This window comes from Quercus robur, chromosome 6 (genome assembly GCF_932294415.1).
Source record: "Quercus robur chromosome 6, dhQueRobu3.1, whole genome shotgun sequence".
NCBI classification, from domain to species: domain Eukaryota; kingdom Viridiplantae; phylum Streptophyta; class Magnoliopsida; order Fagales; family Fagaceae; genus Quercus; species Quercus robur.
Genome location: NC_065539.1, coordinates 39,043,069 through 39,066,514, shown reverse-complemented (window position 1 = coordinate 39,066,514; position 23,446 = coordinate 39,043,069). Strand labels below are relative to the sequence as shown.

At 36.0% G+C, this 23,446-nt stretch overlaps 1 non-coding gene and 1 pseudogene across 1 annotated transcript; one reads left to right on the top strand and one right to left on the bottom strand.

Annotated features, from left to right (window-relative positions):
• Nucleotides 1–421: 421 nt before the first annotated feature.
• On the top strand, nt 422–6,596 carry LOC126688698 (1-aminocyclopropane-1-carboxylate oxidase homolog 3-like; annotated as a pseudogene).
• Nucleotides 6,597–18,537: 11,941 nt separating this feature from the next.
• On the bottom strand, nt 18,538–18,611 carry TRNAN-GUU (transfer RNA asparagine (anticodon GUU)). The gene has a single exon. It is a non-coding gene; the product is annotated as a tRNA-Asn (tRNA).
• Between the last annotated feature and the right edge of the window lie 4,835 nt (nt 18,612–23,446).

Below are 23,446 nucleotides of genomic sequence, written 5' to 3'. Positions count from 1 at the left end.
ATATATATATATATATATGGCCACATATTGCTCCTTTATGAATTTATATCACATTAATCGGTAACTTGTACAATATACATGAAAATTTAACAAATATTATTTTATTATTATTTTATTGTATTTTGCCCTTAATATGAAATTATTAATTACACATTAAAACTTTTATTATAATTGTATTTGAATATGTAAATCAAATGATCAATTATATCATTTAAAAAAAAATTGATGTGACAATATTCTAATGGAATGGAATGACTAACTATAATAAAATCTTAAATCAATTTTTATATATATATATATATATATATATATATATGTATGTATGTATGTATGTATGTATGTATATGTGGATATTAGAATACGGATTTGTATAACTGTGAGGCCTAAATCACTTTGTTTTATGCATATATTATAGATAAGTTTCGTTTTGAGCAGAACTTCCTCGGCTACCTCATAAAAGCAGGGAAAAAAAAAATGGTTGTTACTAGCAGAGATGAAGTGCCAGACTATGATAGAGCAAGTGAGTTGAAGGCTTTTGATGATACAAAAGCTGGTGTTAAAGGACTTGTAGATGCTGGGGTTACTAAGATCCCTCGTATATTCCGTCACCCACAAGAGAGTTTGGACAAGACCTCAGCTACTACTGGTGACACCCAGTTCAGTATTCCTGCCATAGACCTCGAAGGCATCGACAAAGATGTAATTAAACGCAAGGAGATTGTTGAAAGGGTTGGTGAAGCATCAGAGACATGGGGCTTCTTTCAGGTGGTCAATCATGGGATCCCTGTGAGCGTTCTGGAGGAGGTTAAGGAAGGAGCGCGTAGGTTTTATGAGCAAGATACTGAGGTTAAGAAAGAGTTGTATACACGTGACCGCATGAGACCAGTGGTGTACAACAGCAACTTTGATTTGTACAGTGGAGCCGCGACCAATTGGAGGGATACATTTCATTGTACGATGGCTCGTAATCCTCCAAAGCTACAAGATTTGCCAGCTTCGTGCAGGTATGTGATCTACTATTTATAATCGACTGAAATATTTATTAACATTATTGGGCAAAATATAACGTCAAGAACAACAATATTCTAGCCACTTCAAAGATCAAAGTTTTGTAAATAAATAAGGGGTAAGAATGACGAGTTTCAAAAGAGGGACAAAGCTAGAATTTTGAGTTAAGAAGAGTAGTTTTACTATTTTTTTTTTTTTGAGAAAGAAAGAGTAGTTTTACTATTGGTCGTGTGTAGCGGTTTTAATCTCTGATTTTATTACTACTTAACTGCTAAGATTATTTATTACTCCCTCCGTCCCACTTTGTTTGTCCTGTTTGAAAAGTCAAACTTTTTAAGGGAATATCATTTATTATCTTGTCTACCTTTTAAAAATGTATAAGTTTCCAAAACTACCCTTAAATAAATTTATCAAAAAATTGAATTATTAACAGGAACATTAGTAAATAGGGGTATAATAGGAATATTAGTAAATAATAACTCTTATTTTTAGAAACAGGACAATATTTTGGGACATCCAAAAATGGAATAGAAGACAAACAAAGTGGGACGGAGGGAGTATTTATTTTTGTGTGTGTGTGTTGGGGGGGGCAAGAACAAAGTTATTTTTGTTTATAATTTTTTAAAGGATGGGGTTGCTTTTTTTTTTTTTTATTTTTTTTTATTTTTTATAAATAAAATTGGTTAATTGAGTTCAAGGAAAATGCTAATTTGGGAAAAGTGAGGGTGTTTGTCTAGTTTGTGGGAATTGGGTTGCATTTTTGTCAATAGGAAAAATGAGAATAGGCTTGGACTGAAATGGGCTTAGGGTTAATTGATTTTGGCTTGGGTTGACTTAAGGTTCAGCTTATGAGGTTTGGACTGGGCTTTAGAGCTTAATGGGCTTGGGCTTTATTGGGCTCTTGGTTGGAGGTAAGTTGTATTGGTTAAATGAGGTTGCATTTTTTTTTTTTTTTTGAAGAGAAATGAGGTTGCATTTATGTTAGGTTTGGACTTATAGTCAGTTGGAGTTTGGCATGTGTAACTTATTCAAACAGATTTAAATGAGAGTTATTCGAGGTTTGGGCTTGGGCTTTATTGGGCTCTTGCTAGTTCCATCATTAAATATTATTATTATTATTATTATTTTCTTGTGTTGAGGAGAAGGGATAATATTACTAAACTATAAAGTTGTTAGGAAACTGTAGAATGGATTATTAATGCAGGGACCTTGTGTTGAATTATGAGTTAGTACCTATATCTTTTGATTTTTGATTCGTTTAATGGTAGGCATAAACCAAAGACATTTGACTTACAATTGACATCATAATATTATGTCAGATAGCTTTTTAAGGTCTTGCAATTTACACTGCGTCATTTTAATATATATTTTTAATTGAATTTAAGTTATATTTCGTGTGTGTTTGTGAATTGTTGATGTAAGGACACGATTTGTAACGACCTAACACGATATTGGGTTCGCACGTAAATAGGCCCAAACAATATGATTTGTAGAACGTGGGTTTGAAAGGTTAGGCCTTAGTCACCAGACGGAGGGTTTTTCGTGGTGTTCATACATAATTTAAATCGTGTTCGCTCTAGGAGTTTTTCTCCAGGAGGCGGGCTGGGAGGCTTTGGTTTTTGGCCATTTTTCCCAGCCTCTTCCTTTGGATGCTTACTTTTCCTTTTATACTAGCCTGTATCCCTTATCCAACGTCCACGTGTGGGTTCGATTTTCCAGGACTGATACTTGTCCCATCAACCCATACCCAGAGTGGTTGGGGGTGGTTGTAAAAGCTGAAGAGTATGGCTCTGTCAAGTGCAAAGTATTGAATGGCAGTAAGGGCAGCTTTCCCTTTGTCCTTGGTCGTTATTCTATCCAGTGTACCCTTCTCTGTTGACCTAGATATTTTAGATTTTTTATCCAAACTGTTCCTATACTGTTTTTGCCCTTCCTTCCAGGGATACCTCAGATATGCCGAGGACAGAATCATCCTCAGCTGCATCTCAAGACTATTTGGACTTTTGCTACCTATCCTTGGCTATAATCTTCCTCGGCTCGGGCCTTGGGTCCCAATGTAAAAATGGGCCAAGGCCACAATTTATTGGACCCCACAGTTGATAAGATGGTTTTTTTTTACTTTACCAAAAAAAAGAGAAGATGGTTTTTTGCTTATCTTATTTACTATTTGCAGGCCTGCAAAAGAAGCAGCTTATTTTAATTTTTTGCTTATTGCTTAAATCTTTGTCAGAGAACCGACTCAATCATTTAATGTTTTACATGGGTCCGACTCAAACTTAGTTAGAGAACCATTTGGCTTTGTATTGCTTTTTGCTCAAAAATTTGGGTTTAAGATTTATTTATTTTAATCCTCTAACTTTTTTATGGTATTTGCAGCAAAAAATCAATTAGTTTATTTTATTTAGGATCCGTTTGGGAACAGTTTATTTAGTTGAAACTGAAAACTTTTTACTGAAAGTATGCTAAAGTATTCCTGTACCTTTGAAAAAAATTTGAAAATGTGAGAAAATGCGGGAAAAAGTGAAATTTTAAAAAGCTGTATATAAAACTAAAAAAAAGTTAAAAGCTAAAAGATGAGCTTATAAGCTCATGCCAAACACACTCTTACTATTTAGGTTTTATTTACAGCACTTTAAGCAAAAAGCTAGATAAATTGTTCCTGTAGGGGCTAGATTTGGAGTCCAATCCTGGACTTTATGGAATCTTGGCCTAAGAGCCCAATACAATGAATTTATGTAGAGTATGGGTCGAAGAACTAGGTTAAAATGAGTTGAACAATGGCTTGCATGGAATTTAAGAGTAAATAAACACGAAAAAAAATCTGTGACGGTCAAAGGACTATCTGTCCGAGGGGACTAAAATTTTTATGATTACAGATCACCATATTAGGGTTCTTTTACATGCTCCCGTTCTCCTTCTCTCTTTTTTCTCTCCCTTCTTTTATGGGAGCTTTTTTACATTACATAGGCTATCTCTAATCATCTGGACCTTACACTTGTTGGTCACCTGAACTCCTACCTGAGCACCTATTCTATTAGACATCCCTTTCAGTTCTCTGTGAGTTGCAGCAACCAAGGTAGTACTGTTCAGGGGTCTTCTCCACATTAATGTGGCCAAAAAAGCAACTGTAGTGTATTTAATGTGGTGGTTGCAGCTTTTCCTTAGATATTTTGAGTTTTCTTTCTTTTCACGTGTTCAGGGAGTGTGCTTCAATAGTTTGAATATACATTTGCTCCGGATTTTCAGTGTCCATGGAGAAGTTACTCCTCAGACCTCCTTTCTTTGTCTCCTATGATAAGGGTTGTAACGTAGATCACCTAAGTCATGTTTGTCTCCTCGGATTAGCTAGTGTCCTCGGACAAGGCTCAAGACCCAACTCACTACTTTGGGCCATAGTCCCCACAGTTCCTAAACAAACACTTCATATATAAACCCTTTATTAAAATCTTGACACATTATATTTTCTTTAAATAGTAGAATATATAGTTCGTTATACAAACATAGTCACAATAAATGGTTAATTCTAGAATATATAGTGCCTTATACAAATACAATCATCATAAATGTCTATTAATAATTATGGTAATTATGAAATTTCATATTTTTTAAGAGAAAAAAAAAAGAAGAAGAAACTTTTCAGTTTAGACAACAAATTAAAAGATTAAAAAAAATCATATTATTTTCTATTACATTTCACGGATTATTGACTAGTGGAAGATGAATGAGAAACAGAGTCTTATTTATTTTATAAATAAACCCTTATCTCATTGGCATACTAATCAGTAATCATAATTGTGGTTTTATGACTTTTATCTTCTATGCAAATATTAAAATAGTTATCTAAAACTCTAGATATTAAATTATTATTAGATAGATCATCCGGAGAAAGTAATGATGATGTTTCTCTAGCACCCATCGGCCTTGTCCTCTAGAGAGCACTATTTTTAAAGTGAGATTGAATTGTGCTTATTTCTTAATAGGCCTCATTCATTTATATTCTTCTTCAAAATCACTTAACCAGAAATACAAAATGGTAGCAAATTTTATTTTTGGGATTTCAAAATGTAAACTACATAATATTTTTACACTTAAATACTCATTTTGTGAATTCCTATCCTATTTCCCGTATCTATATTATAATGGTTGTATTTTCATTCACATTGAGAATGATTTGTATCCTATGAAGCATGACCACCTTATGTGCTTTATATAACTACTCGCAGAGATATACTTGCAGAGTACTCTAAGCAAGTAATGAAATTTGAACCCAAACCACCTTAATGACATTGATTGCGCTGAAGGGCTTGCAGTTTTGTGCCATTACTATCCTGCTTGCCCACAACCAGATTTAACATTGGGCACAAGTAAGCATGCTGACAATGACTTCTTCACTGTGCTTCTACAAGACCATATTGGTGGACTCCAAGTTCTGCATCAGAACAAGTGGATCGATATCCCTCCCGTGCCCGGGGCTCTAGTGGTTAACATTGGAGATCTTCTTCAAGTAAGTCTTCACATTATTTAGCTGATGGAATATTAATGTGCGAGTAATGTGATTAGTTGAGGATGAAGTCTGATATCAAATAACAACGACAAGAATGAGTAGTTAATATAATATTATTGGATCCAATTAATCATTATCAATTTTGGTAACGACACTCATAGATTTAGCAATACCTTTTTGTTTTACTTTCTATTTATCTACTGGGGATCTTGTTGCCAACTCCTAAAATAAATTTTTTTATGGAAGTGTATATTATAATCATATTACAAATACAAATACTTATTAATGACCTGTTAGTCTAATGTGAGAGGGATGGGACTCCAGATTTGAAGCCATTCGCCAAAGAGTATTGTGTTGTAGTGTAATACCAATGTTCTCAGCTCCCCAAAGTAAACTATTTCCAAGTTCCAAAGCTTCTGTTACCCTATCACATACCCCTTCGATCAAGAGCAAATCCATTCACTTGCACATTGGAAGGATCATTTTTGTCCAAACAAATGGAATACATGAAATTATTATTAATGATATGAAAAACTATGATGCTTGTTTTTGTTTGCTTGGTTTGATGCTGGTGTAGATAAATTTCTTTTGTATTTCTCAATTTTGATGCTCCAAAATCAACAAGGATTCTTATTGTTGTAGCTAATTTACAAAATTTTACCGTTTGGTGTTTTCAGCTTATAACAAATGACAGGTTTAAAAGCGTTGAACACAGAGTATTGGCAAACCAGGTTGGTCCAAGAGTATCTGTGGCATGTTTTTTTTACACAGGTCTTCAGCCATCCCCAAAACTTTACGGACCCATCAAGGAGTTATTGTCAGAAGACAATCCTCCAAAGTATAGGGAAACCACAGTGAAAGACTATTGTAACTACTTCAATGAAAAAGGCTTAGATGGGACTTCTGCCTTGCTGCATTTCAGGCTTTGAACTCCTATAATAAAGATGAAGAGTGTTAGAATGACTCTACAGCCTTTTTCACTTTCAGTTTGTGATGATGTAAGTAACACTCTTTTTAGACATATTGACTGTATGGTTGTGAAGCTTGAGTAAAAGCATAAATGAATAATACTGTTTATATGCGATGTTTGAAGGCTTAATCAAAATCTGTGCCATTCTATAGCTTCTTTGTCTTGAAGCCATGACTTACCAATTTTCTGACGGTGAATTGGTGCATATTACTAAAAGAATTTACTTTCCAAGTTGTTGTTCACTCTATTATTGGGAAATTCTAGAAAATTAAAGAAAGAAAGAAGGGAAAAAAAAGAAAAAACACACACACACACAAACGAAAAAACTTACTTGGCATGGCACTGCCTGTTAAGACTTGAATCTCAACAGCAGTGCAATTGGGCAAGAAGAATAATATCTCTCCTCCCTCCACCACTATCTTTGGAAATTTTTATTTTGGACAAATATAGTTTACGTTATACTGTTCATGTACAATGTACACAATTGTAAACATTTATCTAGTCTACAATGTAAAGTTTACATCAGTAGTTTGTAAAAAAAAAAAAAAGGTAAGATAATTTGTAGGTAGAGACCAAGCCAGACAATTGAGGGATGGGAGCTAAAAAAAAATTAATGAAAATGTAAATTAGTATACATTTAGTATTAACAAATTACCAACAAATGAAAAGACACAAAATAACAGTTTTTTAATACATTACAATGCAATTATTTATTAAAGCAAACATTTGAGGACAAATCACAAGTAATCAAACAAAAAAAAAAAAATGCTAAACTAAAATACTAATTTGTTGGTAAGATTGTTGCTAAGATTAATTATTTATGCTGGTAATGTTTTGTTGTCTCTTGGATATAATTATAACAAAGTCAAACTAAGAGACAACATTGCCATTGGCCCACCCTACCGTATACCAGCAGTTTTCTTTAAAAAACTTCCAAAGAAAAACATATAAGTGTTTTTTTTTTCCTCCTTTTACCACAACCAAACCACCCCCCACCCCAACACAAGAAAAGCATAAACTTTGAACATTCAAAGAAGTCCATTGCACTATCGCGCACTTTTGGCATGATTGTCACTTTACAAATATAAGTTCTTATAAGGTGGGGGGAGGGAGGGGGGGCAAGGGTTAAGGTTCAGGTCTCTAGACTAAAGTTTTACATACACTTATACTTAGATTGGGCTGTAGCAAATTTGTATTCAGATAAAAAATTAAAAAGAAAAAAAGAAAAAAAGAAAAAGACCAACACCATGCACACTCATAGATAGCCCAAACTTACCTTTAAAGGATCTTTTGCCTCAGGTTCAGGTTCCACCTTGACTTTGTCTAGCAGATTTGGTGGCATGGGGTGACGATTTGCTCAAACACTTTCTTCTAATGGTGTTGGTGTGGCTGCTTCTAGACTTTAGGGAAACAACATGTTTTGCCTCTCTTCAAATGAAACACTCTCAAATGGGTATTTGGCCTTGAAATTTTGTTGGGAATTACAGTGAGATTGCTATACAAATTTGTAATTGTTATTCTTATTTTTTTTACAATTTCATGACATTGGCCTGATTTTATGTTGTTTGAACTTAATTATTTGGGTTATTTTTTGGTTTTAAGAGGGGCCAAAAAAATGTTGGGGGCCAAATTTAAGTTCTGATGGGCCCTTATTCAATTTTAAGCATAATATATAGTGTTAGCTTCTTCTTCTTCTTCTTCTTCTCTCTTCTTTTTTTTTTTTTTTTTTTTTTTTTTTTTTTTTTTTTTTTCTAAGTTAGAGAGGGGAGGGGAGGGGGGGGGGGGGGGGAGAGGGGGGCATGGCCCTTTTAGCCCAAACATAGCTCTATTGCTATTTGTAGCTCTAGCATTTTTTTAAAATAATTTACTTTTATTTAAATGAATGGCCCTAGTGGTTACAAAAGAAATATCTTTCTCTTGTCCAAGTAATTTGCCTTGTTCTCATAAGCACTTGGATGGTTGTGATACTTTATGGTGTCTCCAATGATAGAAATAATTTATTGGAAGATAACTAGTCTAATTTGGGCCTTAAAATACTTGCTTCATGTTTACTAACTTCTCTAGGATATATCGATTGACATCACAAAATAAATACTCAAATATATGAATTTTTACAATTTCCTTCTACTTACAAAATTAAAAAGCAAAAAGGGACTAATGAAAGATAAAGCAAAACTGAGAATGCTAAGATGAGAATAATAAAGTGAGAGAGAGTCTGAAATAATAATAGAAAAGAGTAAATAGAGAGAGAGAGAGAGAGAGAGAGAGAGAGAGAGAGAGAGAGAGAGAGAGAGAGAGAGAGAATACTTGCTGCAATTGCAAGTAGAGTCGCCAAGGAGAGCTGAGTTGCTAGAACCGTCGAGAAGAACTCATGATGACCGTATTTCTCTTAGTGTCGTTTAAAAAAAAAAAAAAATGAAATTAGAGATTATTTTTATAGAGTGGGTTGAATGAGTTATGAATATGAATAATTATAGGTTTTCAATTTTTGGTTTTGAATGTGCTTTTTGTTGAATATTTTTTTCATTTATTGTTGTTTGGCCTAATCATGTTGTTGTTTAGGCTATTTTTGCTATTAATTGGGTTAATTTTTAGAGTTGTGTTAGGGACATAACAAATTATCACAACAATTGAGGTGTCAATCCCTTTTAGGTCAAAATAAAATAATAAAATGTTATATTGTGACCCACCACAATTTAAAACAAGGGTGCAATGAAAATGTTGTGAGATTTTGTTGTGTATATAAAATTTGTCTAATTTTTATTGTTGTTATTTGGTTTTTTTTTTTTTAAGGATTTAAGGATTTATGTTTAGGGCACCAAAATTATTTTTTTGAACAAGATTTTTTTTTGGATTTTCAAGTCATGGTGTTCAGTAATTTTTATTTTTTATTATTTTTATTTTAAGATTAGAAATGTTAGTTGAAAAATAAGTATATAATTTTTTTTTAGTCAAGCTAGGAGCACTCTAAATTACATGTAAAACCACCATTGTTCATGTTCCCTTGAACTGGGATGGTCAAAACCTTGTCGTTAAAGACCTCTTTTCTTCTTTTGGGTGGGATCACAAACTCTAGTTGCCTTTTATCTTCCTATTTCCATCTACTTGGGCATCAAGGATATTTCTCTACAACACCATGCATCTAGAAAGGATTTGGGATTCATTTCGAAAAACTTATTTTCATTAATTTAATTTGCTTAAAAAATAAGTAAAAATATAATTTTTTTTAAATTTTTTTTAGCTCATTTTCATTAATATATATAATTATAAGTATAAAAGATCTTATATGACCGGCACTCACATATTGCTCTCCAATAAATTTACATCACACTAGTTAGTAATCCGTGTAATGCACATGAATGTTTAACAAAGTATAAATTTTTATTTCTTTTATTTTTTCAACTTAAATTTAAATTAATAATTTTATACTATTTTTTTTTTGAGAATCTATTAAATTTTTTTTATTATTATAATAATTGTATTTGAATATGAAATGATCAATTTTATTATTATAATGTGTGTGATGGTTTTAATCTGCTAAAAAATTATGGCAATTAGAGAGGAAAAAAGTAGAGAGATAGTGGGTTTATGATTAGGATTTTTTAGGTCTCTTTCGCACTTCAATAATATCTAGGAATTTAGGGTTTGAAAATCATGGGATTTCGGAGAAAATGTAACTAATTTTCATACGAGCGAAAGAGTGGTGAAGTGAGCGGCGAATTCACTCTCCCAATTGATTTTCAAATTCTTGTTTTGTACTTTTGCTTCTCAATTCACTTGACAACAACATTTTTGTAGGAGTCAAATCGTGTAGGTGTGAACCCCTGCATTATGGCCTTACCAGCCCATACAAAATAAACCAACATTATTACAAGAATACAATGAAAGTTTACATTTAAATTTGTCATGGAATTAGCCAAAAACTAAAGCTCCTAACATTATTATTGTGTGATTTTTGGGGCTTAATTAGAATCTAAGCCATTTTGTACGGTTGTAAATGAGCCAAGCCAAGGATTAAAAGTTCAAGCTTGTTCATTTAATTTTATTTCCAACACAAGCTAAGTTTGAGTTCATCACCATAGAAGATTACATGTTTAAATTTGGTTCATTTTTTGGTTGAATAAGTACAAGCTTGTTTATAGGCTACTTGATTAACTTATTATTTTCACATATATAGTAAAATCATGACCACAATTTTTTACCATTTCACAAATTTAAAAGTGTGGGGTCCAATAATCGACGGGCCAGGCCCATTTGCTGCTGAAGGGTCCAAAGGCCTAAGCCGAAAAAGGTCATGGCCAGAGTTCAAGAATAGTATGGCCCAATTGGCCCGGAGAAGCAGCCGAGGACAGTGCAGTCCTCGGCTGACCCAAGAATAAGGGCAGAAAGGTAAAAAGACGGGCTTGAAGGGAAATCTAAAATATCTAAGAAAGGCTTCCTTTGCCACCTTCCCCATGCATATCCCTGCGCCTAACAGAACCTTATCCATTAACTTTATCAACCACACTCAACGACTTAGGTCTGGGACTGATGGGACAAGTATCAGTCTTGGAAAGGTCGACCTTACACGTGGACGGAGGAAATTGAACGCATGCTAGTATAAAAGAAAAATATGTAACCTAAAGAAGGGGGACTCCGGACCCAGGGAAAAAAGATGAGGGGTTCTAGAGGCGGATACGCCTGAACCATATATGGGCTCTTTAACAACACCACAGCCGGGTAACACGACTTAGCCTTTCGATCCCACTCTCTACAAATGATATTGCATGGGCCCATTTACGTGCAAACACAACTCAACTGCGGTTTTACGCAAATCGTGCCCCTACAATTGGCGCCGTCTATGGGGAAGGCTTACGTGTTAGCTCGAGCAGTGGCGAAGTTGAGCTTTTGTCGAACAAGGGATTACGAGGGTGCCTGTATCACCGGCGACACATGGTTGCTATTCCAACATAAGCTCCCACTAGGGGCTACGTTCCACGGTGTCAACGACATGGGCAAGCCTAGGGGCTCCAAACACCAAGATAGCTTCCTCCGCTTTATTCGAGGAGTTGACCTTTAAGAAGTGGATAAATGAACAAGACAATACAAGTTTTGGACAGAACCAAGGCCTTGTATGGTCCTCGGACCCAAGCCTTTGGGGAAACCAACTACTTACAAAGAGAATACAAGTTTTGGACAGAACCAAGGCCTTGTATGGTCCTCGGACCCAAGCCTCTGGGGAAACCAATTACTTAAAAAGAGAATACAAGTTTTGGACAGAACCAAGGCCTTGTATGGTCCTCGGACCCAAGCCTGGGAAACCAACTACTTACAAAGAGAATACAAGTTTTGGACAGAACCAAGGCCTTGTATGGTCCTCGGACCCAAGCCTCTGGGGAAACCAACTACTTACAAAGAGAATACAAGTTTTGGACAGAACCAAGGCCTTGTATGGTCCTCGGACCCAAGCCTCTGGGGAAACCAACTACTTACAAAGAGAATACAAGTTTTGGACAGAACCAAGGCCTTGTATGGTCCTCGGACCCAAGCCTCTGGGGAAACCAACTACTTACAAAGAGAATACAAGTTTTGGACAGAACCAAGGCCTTGTATGGTCCTCGGACCCAAGCCTCTGGGGAAACCAACTACTTACAAAGAGAATACAAGTTTTGGACAGAACCAAGGCCTTGTATGGTCCTCGGACCCAAGCCTCTGGGGAAACCAACTACTTAAAAAGAGAATACAAGTTTTGGATAGAACCAAGGCCTTGTATGGTCCTCGGACCCAAGCCTCTGGGGAAACCAACTACTTAAAAGGGAAAACTGTGTTACATGGATTCTCTAGTTTGCCCTCGGATCCTCAACACTAAAGGGGCCAGTATGGAATGGGGCAATGTGTTTCCAAAAGCATAACCAAAGTCACGCAATGCTCGGTCACTCCCTCGGATGAGTTATTTAGAATTTGTCGTCCTCATACAATATTCTCGTGCTTACTCTGGAACGTTCAACCGTTATCTCGGTTAGTTTCCTAAGTTTAACTTACTATGAATTATTATTATTCTGCCTGATAGTGTCGATAGATTAGAATTAGTTGGATTATGTTTCAAAAGTTCTTGCTTTAAATACTGCCGAGGAGAAACATACACATGGAGCATTCAAAATAAGTAAAGAAATCGCCATTTTTTACTAAAGCAAAGAGATAGTACAGTGTACAATGAAAAGCTAGAACCAGTCTGTGTCAAAGCTCACTACATGACCAAAAGAAAGGAAGATACAAGAGAATAAGTAAAAGCCGAGGAAGTAGATCAGAGGAGAGGTTGGCTACAGCTCCAAGACCTTGCTCTTCTTCAATGCCCTCACTTGCCCACAACTCAAACAGCAAAAGAGACCCAACTTGAGCCTGACACCGCTGAAGGAAAGGTGCAGGGAGTTGGAAGCTGAGGGGCTTTCTCTAAATATTCTCCTGCCACAAGGCAGAGGCAGTGATGGCGGAGAATCTTTCTTCTGACATACCAAAGTTCTGGCATGAACAGAACCTGCTTCGGATTTTGACTAAAAGAGGGAGAGACATCCTTTCCCCTCGATCGAAATGGAGCACTCTCTTGAACTTATGCTCCCTGTGCCCATACCTTACCATTTTCAGTCTCATAAGGGCACGGCGCTCCTGTGGCGGGGGGAATTCTTTCTTCCTAACTCTCGCCTCAAACATGTTATGCTAAGGGAGGACAGCACTGAATATAGGAGCTGTGATTTGGGAGAAAACTAAAGAGTTGATGTGAGGGCGAAGTAACTTTCTCTCCTATCTGTTTATTTAAAGAAATAAGGTGGTGGCATTTAATGCATGCAGCGCCCCAAGGAATGCTACGGACAAGATGGCTTAGGCTCAATCTCCAATGCCACCTGTAACCAGGGGATTAAAGGAATCTCTGGAAGGTGCACCTCGAACATTGGGACGCCAGAAAGCACCACGTAACCATAAACTACGTAAATACCCTTAAAGTTATGGGCCAAGTAAATTCGCGGTCCAGGCCTATTCTGCATGGAGGCCCAGGGACAATGGCCCCCACCGAGGAATAACTGTTGCCGAGGACAACTTGCTGCTCGGCACCTCGTGAAATACCTGAGGAAGAGGAGAAGCTAAGCTCAAAGAATCTTGGACAGAACCTAGGCCTTGTATGGTCCTCGGACCCAAACCTATGGGGAAACCAAGTACTGAAAAAAATCTAAGTTTAAGGCAGAGCCTAAGCGCTACGAAGTCCTCGGACTCAAGCCTTTTGGGAAATAAACTGCTCGGATGGAGGAGTTTATCGGCTCAAATACTGGAAAAGGTTAAGGCCAGTATGCTCAGGAGATGACGAAATGGCCTGATGATCGTTAGCCCAAGGAAACTACTCATTGGGAAGGTGACATATCCTCGGACAGTTACTTCTTACACCATATCTAGCACTTAACCCCCATCTCGGCTAATTTAAGGTAAGCCTCGTTTCTCACTGGTCGGATGGTTATGTCGAATAATAATAATTTTATTAAAGTTGTGGTGGCGCCTTCTTATTAACAAATATGTCAGCCTTAGTTACCATTAATTCAAATGCTATATCATTGTGCCGAGCAGCGTGTGTAAATTTATAAAACATGAAAATAGAACACGTGAAAGAAATGAATAACAACTTTTATTAATATGGAAAATTGTTACAACGTACAAAGAAGGGCTTAAACAAGCCTATACAAAAAATGAACTGTTAAAATAATACTAGCATCCGCAGTACAGATAAGTAAATAATCAGCTGCCTTTTAAACTCGCCTTCAAAGCTTTTCCAATCTCTGCCTCAGCGCTACTCATATCAGGAGACGAACCTTTTTAGAAAAAGATAAAGGAGAAGGAAGAAGAATTGGAACACATGGAAGCACTTCAGCAAACTCTTGTCGCTGAAGAAAGCAAGGGAAAAAGAAGATGGAGGACATGAGTAGGAAGGAGGAGAAGAAGAGGGAAGCAATGAAAAGAAAGTAAAAGAAGTAAAAGAGGGAGAAGGGGAGTCATATTAGGTATGCTCATGAGAGAGCGGATGGAGATGACAATGGAGGTTTTCGACTCAGTCACACCGGAAGTGAGGTGTGACGAGTCCCTGCTTCGGATTTTGGCTAAAAGGATGGGGAGGCAAATCTTGAGTCTCCGCCATCCTTGCCCTGACCGAGCCATCTCAAGTTTTGTTAGGGCATGGCGTTTCTGGAAAAGGAAGGATTCATTCATGGCCGACTACTACGGTGGATGTATTATTGGATAAGGAGTAACCAGACGGAAGAAGTGAACTATAAGAAGGGCCTAGGGGATTCAGATATGAAAGAATCACCTCTGGTTTTCTCTCTTTATATAAGGGAGTAAGACAAGGGCACGTAACACATTCTGATCCCCAAGGAAATCTGCGAATAAATGCGCATCCGTTTCGCTTCCCCACGTTATCAGTAACCGTAAGATTTGGGAGGTCTCGTAAAAGGAAGATATTAAAGGCGTGCTACGGATAACCAAACGGTATAAGCTCATCACGCGTAAACCGAGGGAAACATCTTGTGGACCGGCGCATTCCGCGGGGAGGTGAAGAGTCGCCAACGTTGATCAAGGGCCGAATTAAATGAGCAGTAATGAAGGCTCGGAGTTACCAAAACCCCCCTCTCCAACCAAGAGGCCGGACAGCAGGGTTTTGAGGGGCTATTGTGGGGTCCAATAATCGACGGGCCAGGCCCATTTGCTGCTGAAGGGTCCAAAGGCCTAAGCCGAAAAAGGTCATGGCCAGAGTTCAAGAATAGTATGGCCCAATTGGCCCGGAGAAGCAGCCGAGGACAGTGCAGTCCTCGGCTGACCCAAGAATAAGGGCAGAAAGGTAAAAAGACGGGCTTGAAGGGAAATCTAAAATATCTAAGAAAGGCTTCCTTTGCCACCTTCCCCATGCATATCCCTGCGCCTAACAGAACCTTATCCATTAACTTTATCAACCACACTCAACGACTTAGGTCTGGGACTGATGGGACAAGTATCAGTCTTGGAAAGGTCGACCCTACACGTGGACGGAGGAAATTGAACGCATGCTAGTATAAAAGAAAAATATGTAACCTAAAGAAGGGGGGCTCCGGACCCAGGGAAAAAAGATGAGGGGTTCTAGAGGCGGATACGCCTGAACCATATATGGGCTCTTTAACAACACCACAGCCGGGTAACACGACTTAGCCTTTCGATCCCACTCTCTACAAATGATATTGCATGGGCCCATTTACGTGCAAACACAACTCAACTGCGGTTTTACGCAAATCGTGCCCCTACAAAAAGCTTTTACGACAAATGAACCATTTATGTTATAAAAAAATAAAAAATAATAATTTGATATCATATAAACATATTTACAAACATATACATTACAATCTCAAGTCTCTATAAGTATATTTGTAGACAAGTATATACATATAAAAATATAATATTACATATAATTAAATCAAGTTTTATGTTCATGAACTTGTTTATGAACACATTATTATATTTGAGCTTGGTTCATTTAATTGTTAAGTCTAAACTTAGACTTAAGCGTGACTTTGTTTGCTAAAAAAATAAACATAAACAAGTATTTCCCGTGCTGAGCTAGAGCGGTTCATAAACAGCTTAATTCATTTATAGCTCTACCTTTTTGTAACCTCTTACTTCTCTTGAAGCCATGAATTATCATTTTTCTGATGCTGAATTGGTGCATATTACTAAAAAAAAATTACTTTCCATGTTGTTCTATACTCTATTATTGGGAAGTTCTAGAAAATTAAAAGAAGGGGTAAAAAAAACATACACACACAAAGATCTACATGGCGTGGTACTGGACGTTAAGACTTGGATCTTAACAGCAGTGCAATTGGGCAAGAAGAATATCCCTCCTGTCTCCACCACAATCTTTGGAAATTTTATTGGGGGTATGCAAACCACGTTATGTGTTTCATTTTTGCTTTTATACTGAATTTTTACAACATTTTTTAAGATTTTGAACATAATAAAAAGTGAATGTAACGAATTTAATATATTTAGTGTAGTATATTATGATGTTTATAAATAATATTTTATGACTTTATTTGCTTGTTATGCTATTTTTGCAAACATATTCATTATGTGACCGAAAACGAAACATCTATTAAGTGAAGAACTTGAGTGTCTAAATTTGAGTTCCACTAGGTACTTTAAAAAAAATCATAAAAATTTATTATTGAGAAAAGCAAGTTAATTAGTTGAAGCATAAAATGCTAAGAATTATTATTGAGAAATTGGTATTTTATGTCAATGATATTAGGATTGCGAACGTGATTTGAGGAACCAAAAAAAAAAAAAAGATGTCAAAGTCATATATGGCAGTAACATGTACATAGTGTCAGGTCCAAAACTAGCGTTGTAACAGGTATATTGGGGGCTCTTTTCATTTTCGTTTTTATGCTGTATTTTTATAACGTTTTTTTTTTTAAAGATTTTGAACAGAACAAAAAGCATAAGTAAGGAATTTAATATATTGTCTCGTATATTACTACTAATTATGATGTTTATTAATCATATTTTATGGCTTTTTTTTTTTTTTTTTTTTTTTTTTTAATCTTTGTGCTATTTTTGTATACATATTCATTATGTGGCTGAAAGTGAAACATATATAACTCAAGTCTTTATATTCAAGTTCCATGAGATACTTGAAAAAAAAAATCATAAAAGTTTATACATTTTTTAGATCATAGATTTCTGTTAGACTTAACGGTGAAAAATAAGTTTTTATTTATTTATTTATTTGAGGAAGCAGTGATACTTATTAGAACACACAAACATGCAAGTAATATATAGAATTTTTTTAAAACCTTATAATACATTTCATAATCAGAGTACCATTATAAAATGACATATCTTTTATAGTAGTAGTTTGAGGTTATAAGGACTGGAACTCTAACACACACAACTGATGTGAGATAAACATTTTGGTTAAAAGCAAGTTAATTAGTTGAAGCATAACTAATTAGAGTTTTTTAAACAGACTTATAATACATTATATAACCAGAGTACAATTATAAAATGGTCTAACCTTTATAGTAGTAGTTTGGAGTTATAAGGACTGAAACTCTAACACACACAACTGATGTGGGATAAAAATCCCAGTGAAAAGCAAGTTAATTAGTTGAAGCATAACTAATTATGATGTTTATTAATCATATTTTATGGCTTTTTTTTACTCGTTATGCCATTTTTGTAAACATATTCATTATGTGGTTGAAAATGAAACATCTATCAAGTGAAGAACTCGAATCTCTAAATTCAAGTTCCATGAGGTACTTGAAAAAAAAAATCATAGAAGTTTATACATTTTTTGGATCATAAATTTCCGTTAAATTAAACGGTGAGCAAGTTAATTAGTTGAAGCATAAAATGCTAAGAATTATTATTGAGAAAATTACAATAATTTGATAAAAATTATAAAATACAAAAAGAATTATTATTGAGAAAATTACAAAGGTTTGATAAAAATTATAAAATTAAAAATGAAAGCGCATTAGAGTTTTTTAAACAGACTTATAATACATTATATAACCAGAGTACAATTATAAAATGGTTTAACCTTTATAGTAGTAGTCTGGAGTTATAAGGACTGAAACTCTAACACACACAACTGATGTGGGATAAAAATCCCAGTGAAAAGCAGGTTAATTAGTTGAAGCATAACTAATTATGATGTTTATTAATCATATTTTATGGCTTTTTTTTACTCGTTATGCCATTTTTGTAAACATATTCATTATGTGGTTGAAAATGAAACATCTATCAAGTGAAGAACTCGAATCTCTAAATTCAAGTTCCATGAGGTACTTGAAAAAAAAAAATCATAGAAGTTTATACATTTTTTGGATCATAAATTTCCATTAAATTAAACGGTGAGCAAGTTAATTAGTTGAAGCATAAAATGCTAAGAATTATTATTGAGAAAATTACAATAATTTGATAAAAATTATAAAATACAAAAAGAATTATTATTGAGAAAATTACAAAGGTTTGATAAAAATTATAAAATTAAAAATGAAAGCGCTAGAAGGAGGGCTTGAACCTCCGACCTTGTGGTTAACAGCCACACGCTCTAGCCAACTGAGCTATTCCAGCTTTGTTGCTACCGAATTAGTCCATATTAATTATTACTCTATTGGTCTTACCCTCGCTCCCAGTCCAAGACGATGGGCCCAAATGGAATCAGTTAGGTGAGTTACGTTGGAGAAGTTAGAACGATACGTGGTTGTGTAATTGACTGTCATCACAAGACTCTTACGCTGGTCCTTCTGGGTAAACAGAGCAGCTAACATGGCTGCCCATGAATTAACTATATAGTCTTTGTAATTCTTTTGTAAGGTTGATGGATCCTTTTTATAGGGCCATCGAATTTTGTTTGTGCTGTTTTTTTTAGTACCAGCGTTCTGCCTTGGTTGTATCCTGTTCTTATAAGGGCATTAGCCTATGAGGATATAAAATAATGTCTATTTTACATTTCTAAATGAGATTAAATTAGGTTAGGAGCTGGCATAAAAGGTGTGTTTTACGCCAGCTAATCTTGACCCAACACGTCAACAGCAAAAGAAAAAAAATTTCTCTCTTCCTCTCTCCTCTTCCCATCCCCCTCACTTTTCCAAGAGGCCTGAAGCAACTGAAGCAACGTTGAAGGAGCCACAATCTCTTTTTTTTTTTTTCATATCTTCCTCTCTTGTGCAAAATCCTCTGAAAGAACTGCAAATTTTACAAAGAAATCCTAGCAAAGGGGCTGTTCACACACCCAAACCAACCATCAATGGAACTCACAACAAAATACAGGGAGAAACCCATGCCACAAACTCAAATCCACAAAAAAAAAAAAAAAAAAAATCAACACAGCAGTTTCAACTAGCAATTTTACTTCAATCTTGCAATACCCAAGCCACAAAGAACAATATAGACAACAATATTACTAAAAAAAACTCAAAACTACAATATAAAGCAATTTCACTTCACAGGCCTTGCAACATAAAACCTTCAAATGCGTATTTGAATAAAGATAAAAAATTAATTTTAAAAAAAAAGATAGAAGAAAAAAGTAACCTGTGAATCTTGAACTAAAGAAGAAAAAAAAAGGGACCTAAGAAAAAAGATGAAGAAGAACTAGGTGCTGTGATGAGAGGCGTGAGAGATAAACTAAATCCAACGGAAAACCCAAACGAAAAATCCAACATAAATCCACATGAAAAACCCAATGGAAATCAGTCAAATCTGTCGTCGTTGCTGCCACCGGATCTACCTTGCTGCCACCATCGCATCTGCCTTGCTGCCATCGCTAGATCTAGGGGTGTCTACGAGTCGGGCCGGGTCGGGTTTGTGCCCAACCCGGAATCGACCCGAATGATTCGGGTGGAGGAAAATGTGGCCCGAAACCGACCCTGAGAGGTGGTCGAATTTTTCGGTTTGGGTCTCGTTGGTTTCAGGTCTCGTCGGGTCAGTATCGGGTTTATCACCGGGGACGAAATCTGGTCAGATCCGGCGAGATCTTGTCAAAATCTGGCCAGATCTGTTGAGATCTGGATGAAATCTGGCCGGATCTGGCGAGATCTGGCCTAGATTTCGTTGGATAATGGCGAGATCTCGCCGGATCTGGTTGGGAAATTGTAATACTTCGCCGGAAAGATAAAGGATTCGGTTTGGGTCGGTTGTCACGGGTTTGGAAATCAAAAACCGACAACCGACCCGTGTGGGGTTGGGTTAGCTTCGTTGGAACCCGCGTCCGACTGCCGGAGTCGTCGGATCGGGTGGCAGCGGGTCGGACGCGGGCGGGTTGGCCGGGTTGAGCGGGTCTCCGGGTCTGATGGACAGTCCTAGCTAGATCCAACCCAAATGGACTTAGATTGACATGGGTTTGTGTTGAAGTGAAGTTTTTTGGTTTGTTTCTGGAGTTTTCTAGTTTATTAATGGAGTTTTCCGGTGAAGAAAGGGGCAAAAGAAGAAAACTTGACCGGTGAAGAAAGATGAGAAAAAGAAGAAAAAGAAAGAAAATTCACCGTGAGAGAGAGAGAGAGAGAATGATGTTCAGAAAAGCAACGTTGCTTCAGGCCTACAATGTTTCTGGAAAAGTGAAGGGGATGGGAAGAGGAGAGAGGAAGAGAGAAAGTAATTTTTTTTATTATTTTGCTGATGTGTCGGATCAGGATTGGCTGGTGTAAAACATACCTTTACGCCAGTTCCTGACCCAATTTAATCTCTTTCTAAATACCACTTTATCTATTTTATCAACTCATTTTATATCTCTAAACACCACTTTATCTATTTTACCAACTCATTTCACAACTCGTTTCTATTTTTAGATTCAGCCCATTAAAATAATATAAATCAACCATCAAATAATAATATAATATACTCTTCACACTTCTCTCTTCTTCTCTCTCCATCAAACACACGGCAAGCACCACCAGCAACCCACCAAAGCCATCACCACTACTACCACTGAAAACCATAGAATCAACAAAAAAAAAAAAAAAAAAAAGCAAAAGCAAAAACAAAAACCACAACACCAACCACCACCATTGAATCACAACAACCCACAAATCAGTAGCCACCACCACTACAGCATTAACACATCACAAACCCAAAAATTTAGACAAAATTTCCATACCCACGGAACCACAAACAACCATCAAGATCCACACCCATTGCCATTGCCAAACTCACCACCAAATCACTAGCCACCACCGCCAATTAAACACCACGACCCAAGATTGATCTTCAAAACCCAGAAACATCGATCAAACCCAAGGCCCACGACCCACGCGAGCCACATCGATCTGCCACCACTAAACCCGGCCACTGATTTAACTCCACCACCTAAACACCACCACTGAACCGGCAATCATCGATTCAGAGAGAGGGTGACTGAGAAGGGGAAAAAAGAATAGAGAAATAGAGAGAGAAGAGTGGGAAATGCAGAAGAGAGAAATAGAGAGAGAAGAGCCAAAGATGGAGAAGTGAGATGGAGAGGAGTGAGAGAGAGCAAGAAAGGGAAAAAAGAATAAGGGCAAATTATAACTTATCCACTTGTAGTTTGGCCGAAATTTAAGTTGCTTACCTGTGGTTTGAAATTTGATACTTTACTCACCTGAGGTTAGCTCAGTTAGAGTTTCGTAACCCAATTCTGTTAAAAACAAGGTTAAATATACAATTTTGCTTCATTTTTATGCCTCTCTCCTCCAAAAACACAAAAAACATAAAAATACAAAATCAAATAAGATTAAAAACAATCTAGCGAAACACTTGTATCATGAGATTTCAAATTACAAGTAGACAACTTAAATTTTTGTCAAACCTTAGGTGGGTAAAATGTCAAATTTCAAACCATAGGTTGGCAATTTAAATTTCGACCAAATCACATGTGGATAAGTTGTAATTTGCCCAAAGAATAATGAGATGAGGGAGAGTCAGCGGAGGGAGAAAAAGGAGTTAATAAAATAATAATATTTTTTTATACAACATGTGAATAGTGAGGTTGCATATATGCAACCTCACTATAGCAGGGTGGGAAAAAAATTTGGGTTTAGCAACTGGGATGGAGCTTGTTTTTAAGAAATTAGGATGTAAAATAGCAATTGGGGGTGTTTACACCCTAATGATAGTGCTCTAAGTTTGTGCTTACTTAATAAAGTCTTTTAGATTGTCAAAAAGACACTCACGTGTGGTAGCTAGATTCCTTATGTTCTCTCTCTTCTTCTTCTTCTTCTTCTTCTTCTTCTTCTTCTTTTTTAATTATTTTTTTATTATTTTTTTATTTAAAATTTTTTATGGCTATTAATCTCACATTAACTAACCCACCGTTATTAGAGTATTTTTTTAGGTTTAATTACCATTTTGGTAGCTTTTACCCTATATGTAAAAATGGTGCTAACGGTTTAAATGTATCTTAGTCCTCACCATTTTAATATTGTGCCAAAATAGTTCATAGTTTTAAATGATAAATTGAGAAAATTGGTGTGGCTAATAGTGAAGATAAAAATTTATTTTTTATGCTACCTGAACTTCTACATGGGCTACTATATGTTATTATTCTTCTTAAAATATTAGCATCAGCTATGCTATGCCGGTCAAAACGTTTCTCTATCGCTAAGAAAGTTAGAGCTCTGACTTCTTTTAGGCTATAAAATTGTGGTCCCTTCTCTTAGAAGGTTTCTTTGTCCTATTGGAATAACAAGTTTTATTCCTTGGGTTTGTTGGTTGTTTTTACAGAGTCTCTGGGAAACAGGAGTGTATTCTCTTCCTTTCCAACATTTTTCTTTTCTTTTCTTTCCTCTCTTGACTTTGTCTCACCATGGAAGATTTGATAAAATATTGGAATCGTCTCTCACTCTTTGATAGAGAAGGTCCAAGTTTTTGTCTCAACAAAAGCTTATGGCCTGTTTGGAAGTTTAGAGAGAGAGGAGAGTAGAGGAGAGTAGTGGGGAGGAGAGTAGCGGGGAATGATTTCCCTTCACCTTGTTTGGATATTTTTAAAATTAGTAAGGGAGAAGGGAGTAATTAGCCATTCCTTTTGTTTGGATGTTTTAAAAATTAGGATGGAGAAGAGAGAAAATGATTAAAATAGACAAATTTACCCCTATTTGAAAATGGACTTGCAACATTAGTTTATTATTAATTTAGAAAGGGTAAATTGAGAAATTTATCTAGTTAATAATTTATCTACTCTACTCTCCCTCCAAATCTCTCCAATTTGGGGGAATTAAAAATAAAGGGTTAGAGGTGGTTGAAACCTCTCCAAACTCCTCGTCCTCATTCCTTAAAAAACTTCTCAACAAGGTAATTAAATTACTCTCCCTCCTTCTACTCTACTCCCCCTCATTTTTTTAACTTCCAAACAGGCTATTAATTCCAAAAAATTTCTTATTGCTGTAAAGTTTCTGACAAAGCGGTTGCTCAATATTGATGCTATTGCCAGAACT